Raw genomic sequence first — 14,135 nt, forward strand, 5'->3', positions numbered from 1 at the left:
GTACTATTTATTATCTAACTAAATAATATTGTAAAGTAAAACCTATTCGTTCTAACGATCATTCTTATCTAAGACTTGAACTTAGATTAGGATATTAGGAATATCTTGTTCTACCATTAAACTAATAAGAATTTTTTTTTAATAAGATAAATCTAGCTATCTTATTAAATGAATAGCTATTACTATAGAAATCGTTATTCTTATCTAAGACTCGAACTTAGATTCAGATATTAGAAGTATCTTGTTCTACCATTAAACTAATAAGAATCTTTCTTATTATCTCATAAAAGTATTATAATATGTAAATGTAAAATAGTTTATTTAAAATCCTTTATATTTTACCCCCCTCTTCCTCTTTTTTTTTTTCATATATTGTGATATATGAAAAAAAAAGTTAAAGCTTGCGGTAATTTTTTTTTCTTTTGCTTAACTTTTTGTTTATTTTTTTTTTACTTTCTTTTTTTTCTATAGGGAAAAAAAACAGAAAAAAAAAGAAAGTATAGCAATAAACCATGAGCAAAAGAAAAAATTTAGAGAGAAATAAGCTGTAAATAATAAAAAGGATTATATATTTTCATAACTATTAACTTGGGTTTTGTTTTGGAGTATACCCATTACATTACTATTAAATTTTATATAATACATATGATTTTTTATTATGTTATATAAATATAGAACTATTTTATAAGAAATAATATGTAAATCGTAAAAAGGGTTATATATTTTCATAACCATTAACTCGGGTTTTGTTTTAGAGTATGCCCATTACATTACTATTAAATTCTATATAATCCCATTGGTGGACTTCTTGAATATGACGCGCCACCTTATTAACTACAGGATAACTTAAATGGAATGGGGTGATAATTAGCACTGCTTTTAACGGTTTACAGGTTTGAGCAACTATGTTTGGGCTTTAAGACTTTGTATTTCTATCCCTTTTTTTTTTAACAGATGATATTTGTAAAAAAATTTATTGTGGATAAAAAAATTTTTAATGGATAAAAAAACCCATTTTTAATATGTAAAACAATAGTGTAGTGATTGTCTTATATATGATTCACTACCCTTTTTAGGTAATAAAGTTATTTATTACCTGGTATAAACCTACGTGGCTCTTGTAAATTAATAAGTTTTTACTTGTAATCTTATTACAAGTAAATTGTGATAAAAATTCTATTTAAAAAAAAAAAACATCTATATTCTTTTTTTTAAACGGATCGAACCGTTAATTTTTATCACTATAACTTAAAAGTGTAGTAAAATGAACTTTTTTTATGAATACACTTATCTTCTTAGATGTATGTGACTTATTGTATCCCCTCTTTTAGTAGCTTAGCTACTAGGAACGTTATATTATCTAATAAGAATGAATACAACAACCTAACAATAAAAACATCAGGAATTAGCATATGATTAATAATATGATTAATCATATTATTATTATCTCTATATGCTAAAAATATTGGTGTATTATATTTAATATATGCACTATTTGCAGGTTTAATTGGAACTGCTTTTTCTTTTTTAAAAATATTTATAGAATGTGGTGCTCATAATCCTAACTTTTATCCTACTGTTTTTGCTATATTAATTTGAGCAATACTTCTACCTCTATACACGGTATTGTATATAGAATTAATTCATTTTAATAAGGATTATTTAAAAGAAAAGGTTAGACTTACTTTAAATATACTATGGTACTTTCTAACTACACCAAGGTACTATCCAACTATACTATTTTACCTTTATATTTTATATGCACTAATAATCTCATTTATGATTATTATGGATATAGGTATAATATTGTATCATAACATTTCTATTAACATATCACCTGATTTTTTATACCAATATACCTATGCTGGAGTTGATTCAGAACATTTAGTGGAGAATAAGATAGATCTGAATGTCTCACTAAGTACTAACAATCCTCCTAATTCATCTGGATCTTCAATGGATCTAGGTAGCTCCTCAGATCCAGATAGTGGTATGGGTACCTCAATTGGTTCTGAAGAAAGAACTTCTTCTGAAATAGATAGAAACATAGCAAAACATGAACAAATAGATTTTTTTGAAAAAGAGGTAGAACAAGATAGAAAGATATTAAATGCTATAGAGGCTAAAAATAATGGTGCTACACTTACTAGTGAACAAACTACTCTATTAAACAACAATCCTTATAAAGATTCCCACGAAGCACTTCAAGAAATCGCGGCAAAAAAAAGAATTATTCATGATTTAATCATAAGTACTGGAGAATATCCTGATAGTCATGGGGAATACGACAGTGCTAATTCAAAAGAAGTAAGCTCAGAAGAAGAGAGTTCAGATCAAAATAGTTCAGATACAGAGATGAGAAGAGCTATGGATGAATCTAGACGACAACATAAGGATGACTTCTCTAATAAACCAGGGGAATCTAGCAAAAAAGGTGGTTCTAAGTAAGCAGTAAAATAATGATCCTTTATAATATTATTACATTGTTTTATTATTTATTTGGATAAAAATTATTCGCTATTGTTTTATCTTTATCCAATAGCGAATGTTTCCACCTAAGTATTCTTTTATTATATTTAACAATAAATCACTTTTTTGATCTATTTGAAAATTTAATCTTATTTCCGGTTTATTTCTGGTAATACGTCTAATAATTTTTATTTTACCATTAACTTGTTATGAAATTTAAGCTGTGTTCCATTTATGGTACATTTAAAAAAATAGCATGACAAATCCCAGCAAATAAATAAATATTAACTGGAAAATTGCAAGATATACCTATATTTATACTGGAATCGGGGGGAGAAGGTTCTTTTAGGATTTACCTATTATTATTAAAGCCCCCATAAAAAAAGAAATTAGCTCAATTGGTAGAGCATCCGTTTTACACGCGGCAGGTTAAGTGTTCGAATCACTTACTTTTTTTTTATTTATACCTCTTTAATTATTTATCTATACCTCTTTAATTTTTAAGGTTAAATTTTTCTAACTATTATTTAAAAGTGTAGTAAAATGAACGGTTTATCCATTTTACAAGCAGCAGGTATATAAAAAGTCTTTATATATATGTGTAAAACAATAGTGTAGTGATTGTCTTATATATGATTCACTACCCTTTTTAGGTAATAAAGTTATTTATTACCTGGTATAAACGTACGTGGCTCTTGTAAATTAATAAGTTTTTACTTGTAATCTTATTACAAGTAAATTGTAATAAAAATTCTATTTTTAAAAAAAAAAGAATATAGATGTTTTTTTAAAAATTCTATTTTTAAAAAAAAGAATATAGATGTTTTTTTCTATCCTATTTATTATTTTTATTAAGAAAATATATTTAAAATATTAAATATACTCTAGATTAAATAAAAATAAAAATTAGAAAAATAAACCTTTTAAACGGATCGAACCGTTAATTTTTATCACTATAACTTAAAAGTGTAGTAAAATGAACTTTTTTATGAATACACTTATCTTCTTAGATGTATGTGACTTCTTGTACCCCTTCTTTTAGTAGCTTATCTACTAGGAACGTTATATTATCTAATAAGAATGAATACAACAATCTAACAATAAAAACATCAGGAATTAGCATGTGATTTGAAAGATGATTCTTATCTTCAAATGCTAAAGATATTGGTGTATTATATTTAATATATGCACTATTTGCAGGTTTAATTGGAACTGCTTTTTCTGTTTTAATAAGATTAGAGTTGTCAGGACCTGGTGTTCAGTATATTGCGGATAACCAATTATATAACAGTATTATTACTGCTCATGCTATTATAATGATTTTCTTTATGGTTATGCCAGCTTTAATAGGTGGATTCGGTAACTTTTTATTACCATTAGGACTAGGAGGACCTGATATGGGATTCCCTAGACTTAATAATATTAGTTACCTATTATTAATTCCTAGTATTGTTTTATTCTTATTTGCAGGTGGTATAGAAAATGGTGTAGGTACAGGATGAACTCTTTATCCGCCTTTATCAGGAATACAAAGTCATAGTGGTCCAAGTGTGGATTTAGCTATCTTTGGATTACATCTTTCTGGTATATCAAGTTTACTTGGGGCTATGAATTTCATGACAACTACATTTAATATGAGAAGCCCTGGAATAAGATTACACAAATTAATATTATTTGCTTGAGCAGTTGTTATAACAGCTGTTTTATTATTATTATCTTTACCTGTCCTAGCCGGTAAACTAATTCTGCCGGCTCTAAATTTGGCCGTATTCTGGGAACCGTTATACGAAAGTATATCGCAATCAGCAGGTAATCTATTAAGTTTGAACTTTTTAGAGAACCTCAGAGGCTATACGCCAAAATATTTTTGCTGTAGTTTGGAACTTTTGACCTTTCCTTTATGCACAGCTGGTAGATGCATTCATACTGATAACAATAGTAAAAATTTAAATAAATCCCTTTTTAGTTCTTATTTAACTGGGCTTATTGAAGGTGATGGTACAATAATAACACCAAAAACTTTAAGAAGCCCTAAAGGTAAGTTAAATTACCCCGCTATACAAATAGTTTTTCATTTAAAAGATTTACCTTTAGCTCTACTTGTTCAAAAAGAGTTAGGTGTAGGTTCATTATCTAGAAAGAAAGGGGTAGATGGTTATATATTAACCATAAATAGCTATGAAGGTATATTATTAGTTATTTCATTAATAAATGGAAATATGAGAACACCTAAAATACATAGTCTTAATGCATTAATCGATTTTTTAAATAATACTAAAGGAACCAGTATTGAAAAACATCCTGTATCTAAACACTCTTTAGATTCCAATCCATGACTGTCAGGGTTTATAGAAGCAGACGCTTCTTTTCAAGTAAGAACTACTCTTTCAGGTAAATATCCTAAATTAGAATGTAAATTAGAAATATCTCAAAGACGAGAAGATCACAAAGGATATGATAATTTGGATTTCTTAAGTCATATTGCTGACTTTTTAGAAACAGAAGTTAAAAAAATAAGATCGGATAAACCAATACCTGAGTATAGAGTTAGAACTACTAACCTTAAAGGTAATATGAAGGCTAAAAATTATCTTTTACAATTTCCTCTATTTGGAACTAAACATTTAGATTCATTAGATTGAATGGAAGTAGTAGACATGTTTGATAGAAAGGAGCATAATACAGATGAAGGAAAGGAAAAAATAGTAAAGATCAAATCAGGTATGAACAATTTCAGAACAAATTTTACTTGAGATCATTTACAAAACTTCTACAACTTAAAAATATAAGATATGGTCCGATCAAGCACGAGAGTGTTTGCGTACCTACACTAAGTTTTAATAACTTTTTAAGCTTAAAGAACAACACTTTAAGCTATGGGATTTCATCCAGTAGGTCAACAAATTTAACGGGAATTACTATGATATTAACAGATAGAAACTTTAACACTTCATTCTTTGAAGTAGCAGGAGGTGGTGATCCTATATTATACCAACATCTGTTCTGATTCTTCGGACATCCTGAGGTTACGTATGTAGGCCTCTTAACGTCGCTGTATGCTGGGACCCCTTCGCTTTATAGTTCTAAATACTCCTCCTTAAATGGCATAGTAAAAAAGTTAGAACAATGAAGGAAATCAGCCGGTAACATTTTATATATAAAAAATGGAACCTCAGAGGCTTTACGCGACGGAGTTGTAGTAAATTCAGAAAATGTTAAACGTGTATCAGATCACGTTCCTAAACATTTGAACCCTCTAAATAATGAACAATTAGGTTATTATCTAGCAGGATTAATAGACGGGGATGGTCATTTTAGTAAAGCTCAACAATTAGTTATAACTTTTAGTTCTCCAGATGCATTTCTAGCCTATTACTTGAAAGGAAGATTAGGTTACGGTAATGTAAGAAAAGTAAAGGACAAAAACGCATACCTTTTAATTGTATCTAATGAAAAGGGTATGTTAAATATAATTAACTTGATAAATGGTAAATTAAGAACAGAACACAGATTTAACCAAGTAGTTAATAATGTATTAAGTCATACTAAGTATGCAGATCAAAATATTCATTTTACTATAGATTCAAGTAAAAATTTTGATAACCACTGATTAGCAGGTTTTTCTGATGCGGATGCTAGTTTTCAAATAAAAATTATTAGACGTATTACCAGAAATAAACCGGAAATAAGATTAAATTTTCAAATAGATCAAAAAAGTGATTTATTGTTAAATATAATAAAAGAATACTTAGGTGGAAACATTGCATATAGGAAGTCTCAAGATACCTATTATTATGGTTCTACTAATTTCGGTTCTGCTAAAAGGGTTATAGAATATTTTGATCGATATCACTTACAATCTAGAAAGCATATAAGCTATTTAAGATGAAGAAAGGTATATAGATTAATACAAGACAAACAACACTTAACAGATAAAGGGCTATCCAAAATACTAATAATTAAATCTTTAATAAATCGTCATGAAGAAAATACTACAACTTAAGATAAAGTCCTAACAAGAATATAAAAGTTTTTGAGTATTAATGAGAAAAGACTGTTATAATACACAGCTATTCCTTTAGTCAAAATATTGTTACATTTTAATTATCCCAGGTTTTGGTATAATAAGTACTACAATCTCTGCCAACTCTAACAAAAGCGTGTTCGGATACCTTGGTATGGTTTACGCCATGTGCTCTATCGGTATTTTAGGTTTTGTAGTTTGAAGTCACCACATGTATACTGTTGGTCTTGATGTGGATACAAGAGCGTATTTCACAGCAGCAACATTAATTATTGCAGTTCCTACGGGTATTAAAATATTTTCTTGATTAGCAACTTGTTATGGTGGTTCTTTACACTTTATACCATCATTACTTTTTGCATTAGGTTTTGTATTCATGTTTACTATAGGGGGGCTTTCAGGTGTTGTTCTTGCGAACGCGTCACTTGATATTGCCTTCCACGATACTTACTACGTAGTTGCTCATTTCCACTACGTTTTAAGTATGGGTGCTGTATTTGCCTTATTTAGTGGATGATATTTCTGAATTCCTAAAATTTTAGGGTTAGATTATAACTTACTTTACTCTAAAGCTCATTTCTGAGTTTTATTCACTGGGGTTAATTTAACTTTCTTCCCTCAACATTTCTTAGGGTTACAAGGTATGCCACGTAGAATTAGTGATTATCCTGATGCTTTTACAGGTTGAAACTTTATTAGTAGTATTGGTTCTATAATCTCTGTAGCTGCTACAGCATTATTCTTACATATTGTATACTTACAACTTGTTAAAGGTAAAGCTATCTTTGGATACCCTTGAGCCGTTCCTCAGTTATTTAGTGATTACTTACGTATACTTAAAGATAAATGTGCTCCAGGATTAGAATGAGCATTACATAGCCCACCTAAACCTCACGCATTCACTAGCTTACCATTACAAAGTAGTGGTATACTAAGTTCTCTTTTTATAGGAATAAGCTTTTTATTTACTATATCAAACGAATTTATATGTGATGCACCTAGAGCTTGAGGACTTTACTTCCAAGATAGTGCTAGTCCACAAATGGAAGCGCTAGTAGAATTACATGATAACATTATGTACTACTTAGTTGCAATTTTATTTGCTGTAGGTTGAATACAAGGAGCTATTATCAGAAACTTTGACAGTTCGAAATCACCTATAAGTAACAAATATCTTAACCATGGTACACTAATCGAACTTGTATGAACTATTACTCCTGCTTTAATCTTAGTATTAATCGCTTTCCCTTCTTTCAAACTATTATACTTAATGGATGAAGTTACTGATCCTTCACTATCTGTATTAGCAGAGGGTCACCAGTGATACTGAAGTTATGAATATCCAGATTTCCTAAATAGTGATGGAGATTTTGTTGAGTTTGATTCTTACTTAGTACCTGAATCTGATTTAGAAGAAGGAGCGTTAAGAATGTTAGAAGTGGATAACAGAGTTATTCTTCCTGAAATTACACATACTAGATTTATTCTGACTGCAGCAGATGTTATCCACTCTTTTGCCATACCCGCATTAGGAGTAAAATGTGATGCATACCCAGGTAGATTAAATCAATTCTCTGTTTTAATTAACAGATTAGGAACATTCTATGGTCAATGTTCAGAAATTTGTGGTATACTACATTCTAGTATGCCAATTGTAGTTGAATCAGTTTCACTAGAAAAATTCTTATCATGATTACAAGAACAATAATAAAAACAGAAAAAAACTAGCAGTAAGCGTCCTTATGGGACTTCTGCTCCTTTTCAACTTTTCGTCTGCTATACGGAAATTACTAGTAATGCGATAAATAAAATATTACTAGTTATAAAAGGGTCTCACAATGGTAAAGCGTATGACTCTTAATCATTCTCATAAGGGTTCAATTCCCTTAGACCTCAAAATCTAAGATGAAATTCAAATCCTGTTAGAGAAGATTTGTATAACCTGTAGATTGGTGGTAATAACAATAAACATGTTATGAAAACAGTTCCCTTGTGTTTAAATTACATGCGGCAAAACAGTATAACATATCCCAGTAGATAAATGTTTTTTATAGCTGGAAGATTGCAAGATAGACTTATATTTCTACAGCAATCGGGGGAGAAGATTCATTTAGGATTTACCTATTATTATTAAAGCCCCCACAAAAAAAATAATGAGATTATTAAAAAGTCATCCAATTTTAAGATTAGCGAATTCTTACTTAGTAAAAAAAAATTCAATTTTATCCAACTAGCCCTCTTATTTTTTTTTGAGTTATTTATAAATAACGTCAAAAAAAATAAGGGCTTGTCCCACAGCAGGGTTGAAAAAAAAAAGAACATATCTATGTTCTTTTTTCTTAGATTTATATTTACAACAAGTCAAAAACAGGACTAAATTAAAAGATGAGATTTATATATTAAAAAGTGAGGCAAGGGTAAAAGATGGTAAATTTAAATTTCATTCTTGGTTAAATAACACAAAGAAAGTAGAGTATGTTGAATACTCTAACCAGACAATCAATATGTAAACTTCCATTAAAACAACCATTACTCCTAAAAAAACAATGTTCAGGACAAATTCTTAACATCAAGAAACCGTTTCTTCCTTTTTCGGACAGATGATACGCCAAAAGGCACAGATCTCCTTATCCTGGTTTTTTACTTCTCCACAAAACTTATACCCTGCCTTTTCCACCACCTTTTGATTTGATTTATTATCCATCTTAATTTCAGCACACAACCGCTCAGTTGCCTTATGTTTCTCCTGGCTATCGAGGGAGATTTCCTCAACAAGGATGGTTGTATTTTCACGGGGCAGACCCCACCAAACGGACAAAAATGCCTTCAGGAACTCTGTGGCGTATCCATGACCCCAGTACTCCTTTTTGAACACATAATGCACTCTAGGCCATTGCTTGTCCATTTTAAGGACCAATCCCTCACCGATAAGTTCTCCCTCCCTTTCATCTGAGTTTTTGAGAAAGATTCCGACTCTTGTTTTGTCTTGTAATTCATTGAACCAATGTCGAGCTGTGTTCGTTTCGGGCATTGCGTCAAGGCCGTAACCACGCATAGGTTCAGGTTGCTTCAGGAGGAGGTGATAAGGTTCAAAATCCGACTCAAAGAGTGATCGAAAAAAAAGACGTTCAGAAGAAAACCTGGGGAGGTTTTGGTGAACTGGTTGAGTTGTCGAAACTTCGACAGAAGAAGGGGTTGAGGAAAGAGTAGTAGCCATTGTGGATGATGTGGGGAGTGGTGTGGTATGGTAAGTGGAAGGGTGGTTTTTTATTTTTTTCGACGTAATTTCTATGAAATTACTAGAAAAAAAATTAGAAGTGTGTGGATAAAAGCGGTTGGCGAAAGGATGGTTGGTGGACGGTATGTTTGTAGTATGGGATGCCTTGGTGGGGTGGTGAAAACGAAATAGTCGGGGAGAAAAGGGTGGTACTTATACTTTAAAACGCCAAGCACATACCCACTGTGCCAAGCAGGCAACAATGCAGCCAAGTAGACGAATCTCCCAATAACTGAAATGAGTAGAAGTCATCTGAACAACATAAGATAAAACTGAAACCTTCTATAGGTGGATTACTATGTGACTCACATCCATCGGTTATCCGGCAATACAGACACGTCATCCATCGGTTATCCGGGAATACAGACACGTCATCCATTCGGAAAAAAGATAAGCTTGTATGATTTGATTGGTGAGACCTTATCACGCACAGCAATTGGCGATCTAGGAGAACGGACGTCTTAACGTCTTGGCTAAAGATAAGGTCGCAACCTCCAAATGGTGGAAAGTTATGTGACCCCAGAGCCAAGGGATGAAGGATTATATCCATATTCCCTTACTCGGGAATATCGTAGATATAGTATACTTGAGAGTTTTTCTCAAATAAGTGTAATTTATCTAGGTCATGATTTAGATGACCTTAGTCTTCAAGTGATTAAATCAAATTTAGAAGATATACATAATGAATTTACAAGAACAGAAAGCTGACTTATTATTCAAGAAATGAATGATATATTAAGACGATTTGTCTTCGAAAGTAGAGAATTGAATATTAAACCTCCAAAAAGGTTTAGAAAATCCTACTCACATTAGGGTATAGGGCTAGCTAAGTATGGTCGATGTTTGTAGGTATATATTTAACTAGTTTACTTTTATTTACACTTGTGTCACTTCTAGAGGTTAATTAGGAACCTCAAAAAAAACCATTACTTATTGTTGGAATCCTTTGTTCTAGTTGGGGAAGTTTCATAGTAATGGGTATTAAAAGGGGTCAAAAATGATAAAACTTAATAGTAATGTGTTGGATATAAATGTCTATATACTAATACATATAAACAATAACAGGAAATTTATAAAAGATTTTACGGTTTATAACAGATTCGTAAAATAGTAATAAAAGGGGTCAAAAAAGATAAAACTTAATAGTAATGTGTTGGATATAAATGTCTATATACTAATACATATAAACAATAACAGGAAATTTATAAAAGATTTTACGGTTTATAACAGATTCGTAAAATAGTAATAAAAGCAGTATAATTGTTAACATAATTTATTAAATAGAAATAAGATTAAAAAATAAAAAAAAAATAAATGAGATTATTAAAAAGTCATCCAATTTTAAGATTAGCGAATTCTTACTTAGTAGATTCACCACAACCTTTAAATTTAAGTTACATGTGAAATTTTGGTTCTTTATTAGCCTTTTGTTTAATTATACAAATTGTTACTGGTGTAACTTTAGCAATGCATTACAACCCTAGTGTAGCAGAAGCATTTAATAGTGTAGAGCATATTATGCGTGATGTAAACAACGGGTGATTAATACGTTATTTACATAGTAACACTGCTTCAGCATTTTTCTTCATAGTTTACTTACACATAGGTAGAGGTATGTACTATGGATCTTACAGAGCACCTAGAACTCTAGTATGAACTATTGGTACTGTTATCTTTATCTTAATGATGGCTACAGCTTTCTTGGGATACGTCTTGCCATACGGGCAAATGTCATTATGAGGTGCAACAGTTATTACTAACCTTATGAGTGCTATACCTTGAGTAGGTCAAGATATTGTTGAGTCAAATAATTTTACAGAAAACTACACTACAGTTTATTGCTTATCTAGTTTACTACCTACGATAGGTACTGTTAGTGCTAACGCATTAAAAAAAGGAAATAAAAATGTTAGATGTAACAAAAAAGAATATTTATCCATACCTCCTTCTTTTCTGTCTTTTTTAGCAGGATTGATAGACGGAGACGGTTACATACAAATAACAAAAACAACTAAAGGATTTATAGCCATTAAGCTAGTTATATCTATTCATTTAAAGGATATTTCAACTTTAGAGTATATACGTTCCGTTCTAAATTTAGGTAAGATTACTATATATAAAGATAATAAAAGTCCAACTTGTAAATTGATTATTAACAAAACTGATTTACAAGAAATTCTGTTCCCATTATTATTACACCATAACATATTTTTTTTAACTGAAACAAGAAATAACCAATTTAACACTGCTATGGTAATACTAGATAAAGACATAAAAAGGTTTGATCTTATACCAGATATAAATAATATGGTTAAAATATTTAACTTACCAGTAGATGCAGTAGATTATGTTAAATTAAGTTTCTTTAAAAATTGAATAGTTGGTTTTACAATGGCAGAAGGGTCATTTTTTATAAAAAGTAATAATGACGGTTGTTTTCAATTGAAACAAAGAATGCATCCTAGTTTATTTGAATCATTTAAATTAGTGTTTGATACAAGTAGAAAGATAGATATTGAAAAAAATATGTATAATCAGTTTTCTGTATCTTCCAAAGCTGACATACAAACTGTTATAAATTTCTTTTCTTTTTCAGGTTTACATTCTTTGATAGGACTTAAAGGTATTTCTTATATAAAATGATTAAATGATTTAAGAAATAGCAATCGTTATGGTAATCTTAATTTTCCTTCCAACAAATAATTACATTCTTTCATTTTTATTTTCTTTTATCTGTATTAATGGGCTCCTTTGAATGGTAACATTCAATAGGCAAATGGGGAGAATTGCAAGAACATCTATAAATAATAACCTCCGATTTATAGATTACTTGCAGCGAAGCTTGATTCGGTATTATAAATGGATCAAGAACGTTCAACGACTAATGAGTGAGTAATACCAACAATAAGCTCGACACGAGTACCCCACAACCAATCATTAAAAACTATAGTTAATGATGCTTGGTTGAAGACATAGTCTAAACACCAAATATATATAAAATTGGTGAAAATAGGGATTAAATGCCCTATTAAAACGATTAATATTCGTTTATATCGTCATTTGAGGAGGTTTCAGTGTTAACAATGCAACATTAAATAGATTCTTCTCATTACATTTCGTTTTACCTTTCGTATTAGCTGCTTTAGCACTAATGCACTTAATCGTTTTACACGATACAGCTGGATCAGGAAATCCTTTAGGTGTATCAGGAAACTACGAAAGAATATCTTTTGCTCCTTATTTCATATTTAAAGATCTTATTACAATATTTGCATTTATATTTGTATTATCTTTATTTGTGTTCTTTATGCCTAATGTATTAGGAGATAGTGAAAACTATGTTGTGGCAAACCCTATGCAAACTCCTGCAGCTATCGTGCCAGAATGATACCTTCTGCCTTTCTATGCTATATTAAGATCTATACCTAACAAATTATTAGGAGTTATAGCAATGTTCGCAGCTATTCTTATATTATTACTATTACCTATTACAGATGTAAGTAGATCAAGAGGTATGCAATTTAGACCTTTAAGTAAAGCAGCTTTCTTTGTATTTGTTGCTAATTTCTTAATCTTAATGCAATTAGGGGCTAAACACGTTGAGTCTCCATTTATTGAATTTGGTCAAATAAGTACCGTTTTATACTTCTTCTACTTTACTTTTGTAATGTATGGTGTTACTGTTGTTGAAAATACTTTTGTGGATTTAAGACACAAAAAATAGTTTCCGGCGAACTTTTTTTTAATATATCATGATATATTAAAAAAAAAGTAAGTCATACAAGACGACTTAAACCTGCAAAAATTTTATTTTTTTTTGCTGGAAAAACTTAACAGTTAAATAGAAAATAACGGTTAGACTACCGTTAACTTGTTATGAAAATGGTAAAATTTGTTATTTATAATCCCTTGTGGTGACTATCCCAAAAATAAATAGTACTGTTCTATAAACAGATCATTTTTGTCCTATTCTTATCTTTATTACAAGAACATTAGTAGGATAAAATCTATGTAATAACTCTCTCTAAATTTTTATAAAATAATGGTTATTTTACCGTTAACTTGTTATGAAAGGTAACACCTTACCAGATAGTATAACATATCCCAGTAGATAAATGTTTTTTATAGCTGGAAGATTGCAAGATAGACTTATATTTCTACAGCAATCGGGGGAGAAGATTCATTTAGGATTTACCTATTATTATTAAAGCCCCCATAAAAAAAGAAACTTTTTAAACAAAAAAAAGAAATTAGCTCAATTGGTAGAGCATCCGTTTTACACGCGGCAGGTTAAGTGTTCGAATCACTTATTTCTTATTACTTATTGATGGTAAGTAAATATATTTATAGAGATCTTAGCTTAAT

At 30.2% G+C, this 14,135-nt stretch overlaps 4 non-coding genes across 4 annotated transcripts; 2 read left to right on the forward strand and 2 right to left on the reverse strand.

Moving 5' to 3' along the window:
• Window positions 1-60: 60 nt before the first annotated feature.
• J4E82_011580 lies at window positions 61-131 on the reverse strand. The gene has a single exon. It is a non-coding gene; the product is annotated as a tRNA-Arg (tRNA).
• A 65-nt stretch (window positions 132-196) lies between these two features.
• J4E82_011581 lies at window positions 197-267 on the reverse strand. The gene has a single exon. It is a non-coding gene; the product is annotated as a tRNA-Arg (tRNA).
• A 2,585-nt stretch (window positions 268-2,852) lies between these two features.
• J4E82_011582 lies at window positions 2,853-2,925 on the forward strand. The gene has a single exon. It is a non-coding gene; the product is annotated as a tRNA-Val (tRNA).
• An 11,089-nt stretch (window positions 2,926-14,014) lies between these two features.
• Window positions 14,015-14,087, forward strand: J4E82_011583. Its single transcript has one exon. It is a non-coding gene; the product is annotated as a tRNA-Val (tRNA).
• The last annotated feature ends 48 nt before the right edge of the window (window positions 14,088-14,135 follow it).

This window comes from Alternaria postmessia (assembly GCF_024291825.1).
Source record: "Alternaria postmessia strain BMP 2775 chromosome Unknown scaffold_237, whole genome shotgun sequence".
NCBI lineage: Eukaryota > Fungi > Ascomycota > Dothideomycetes > Pleosporales > Pleosporaceae > Alternaria > Alternaria postmessia.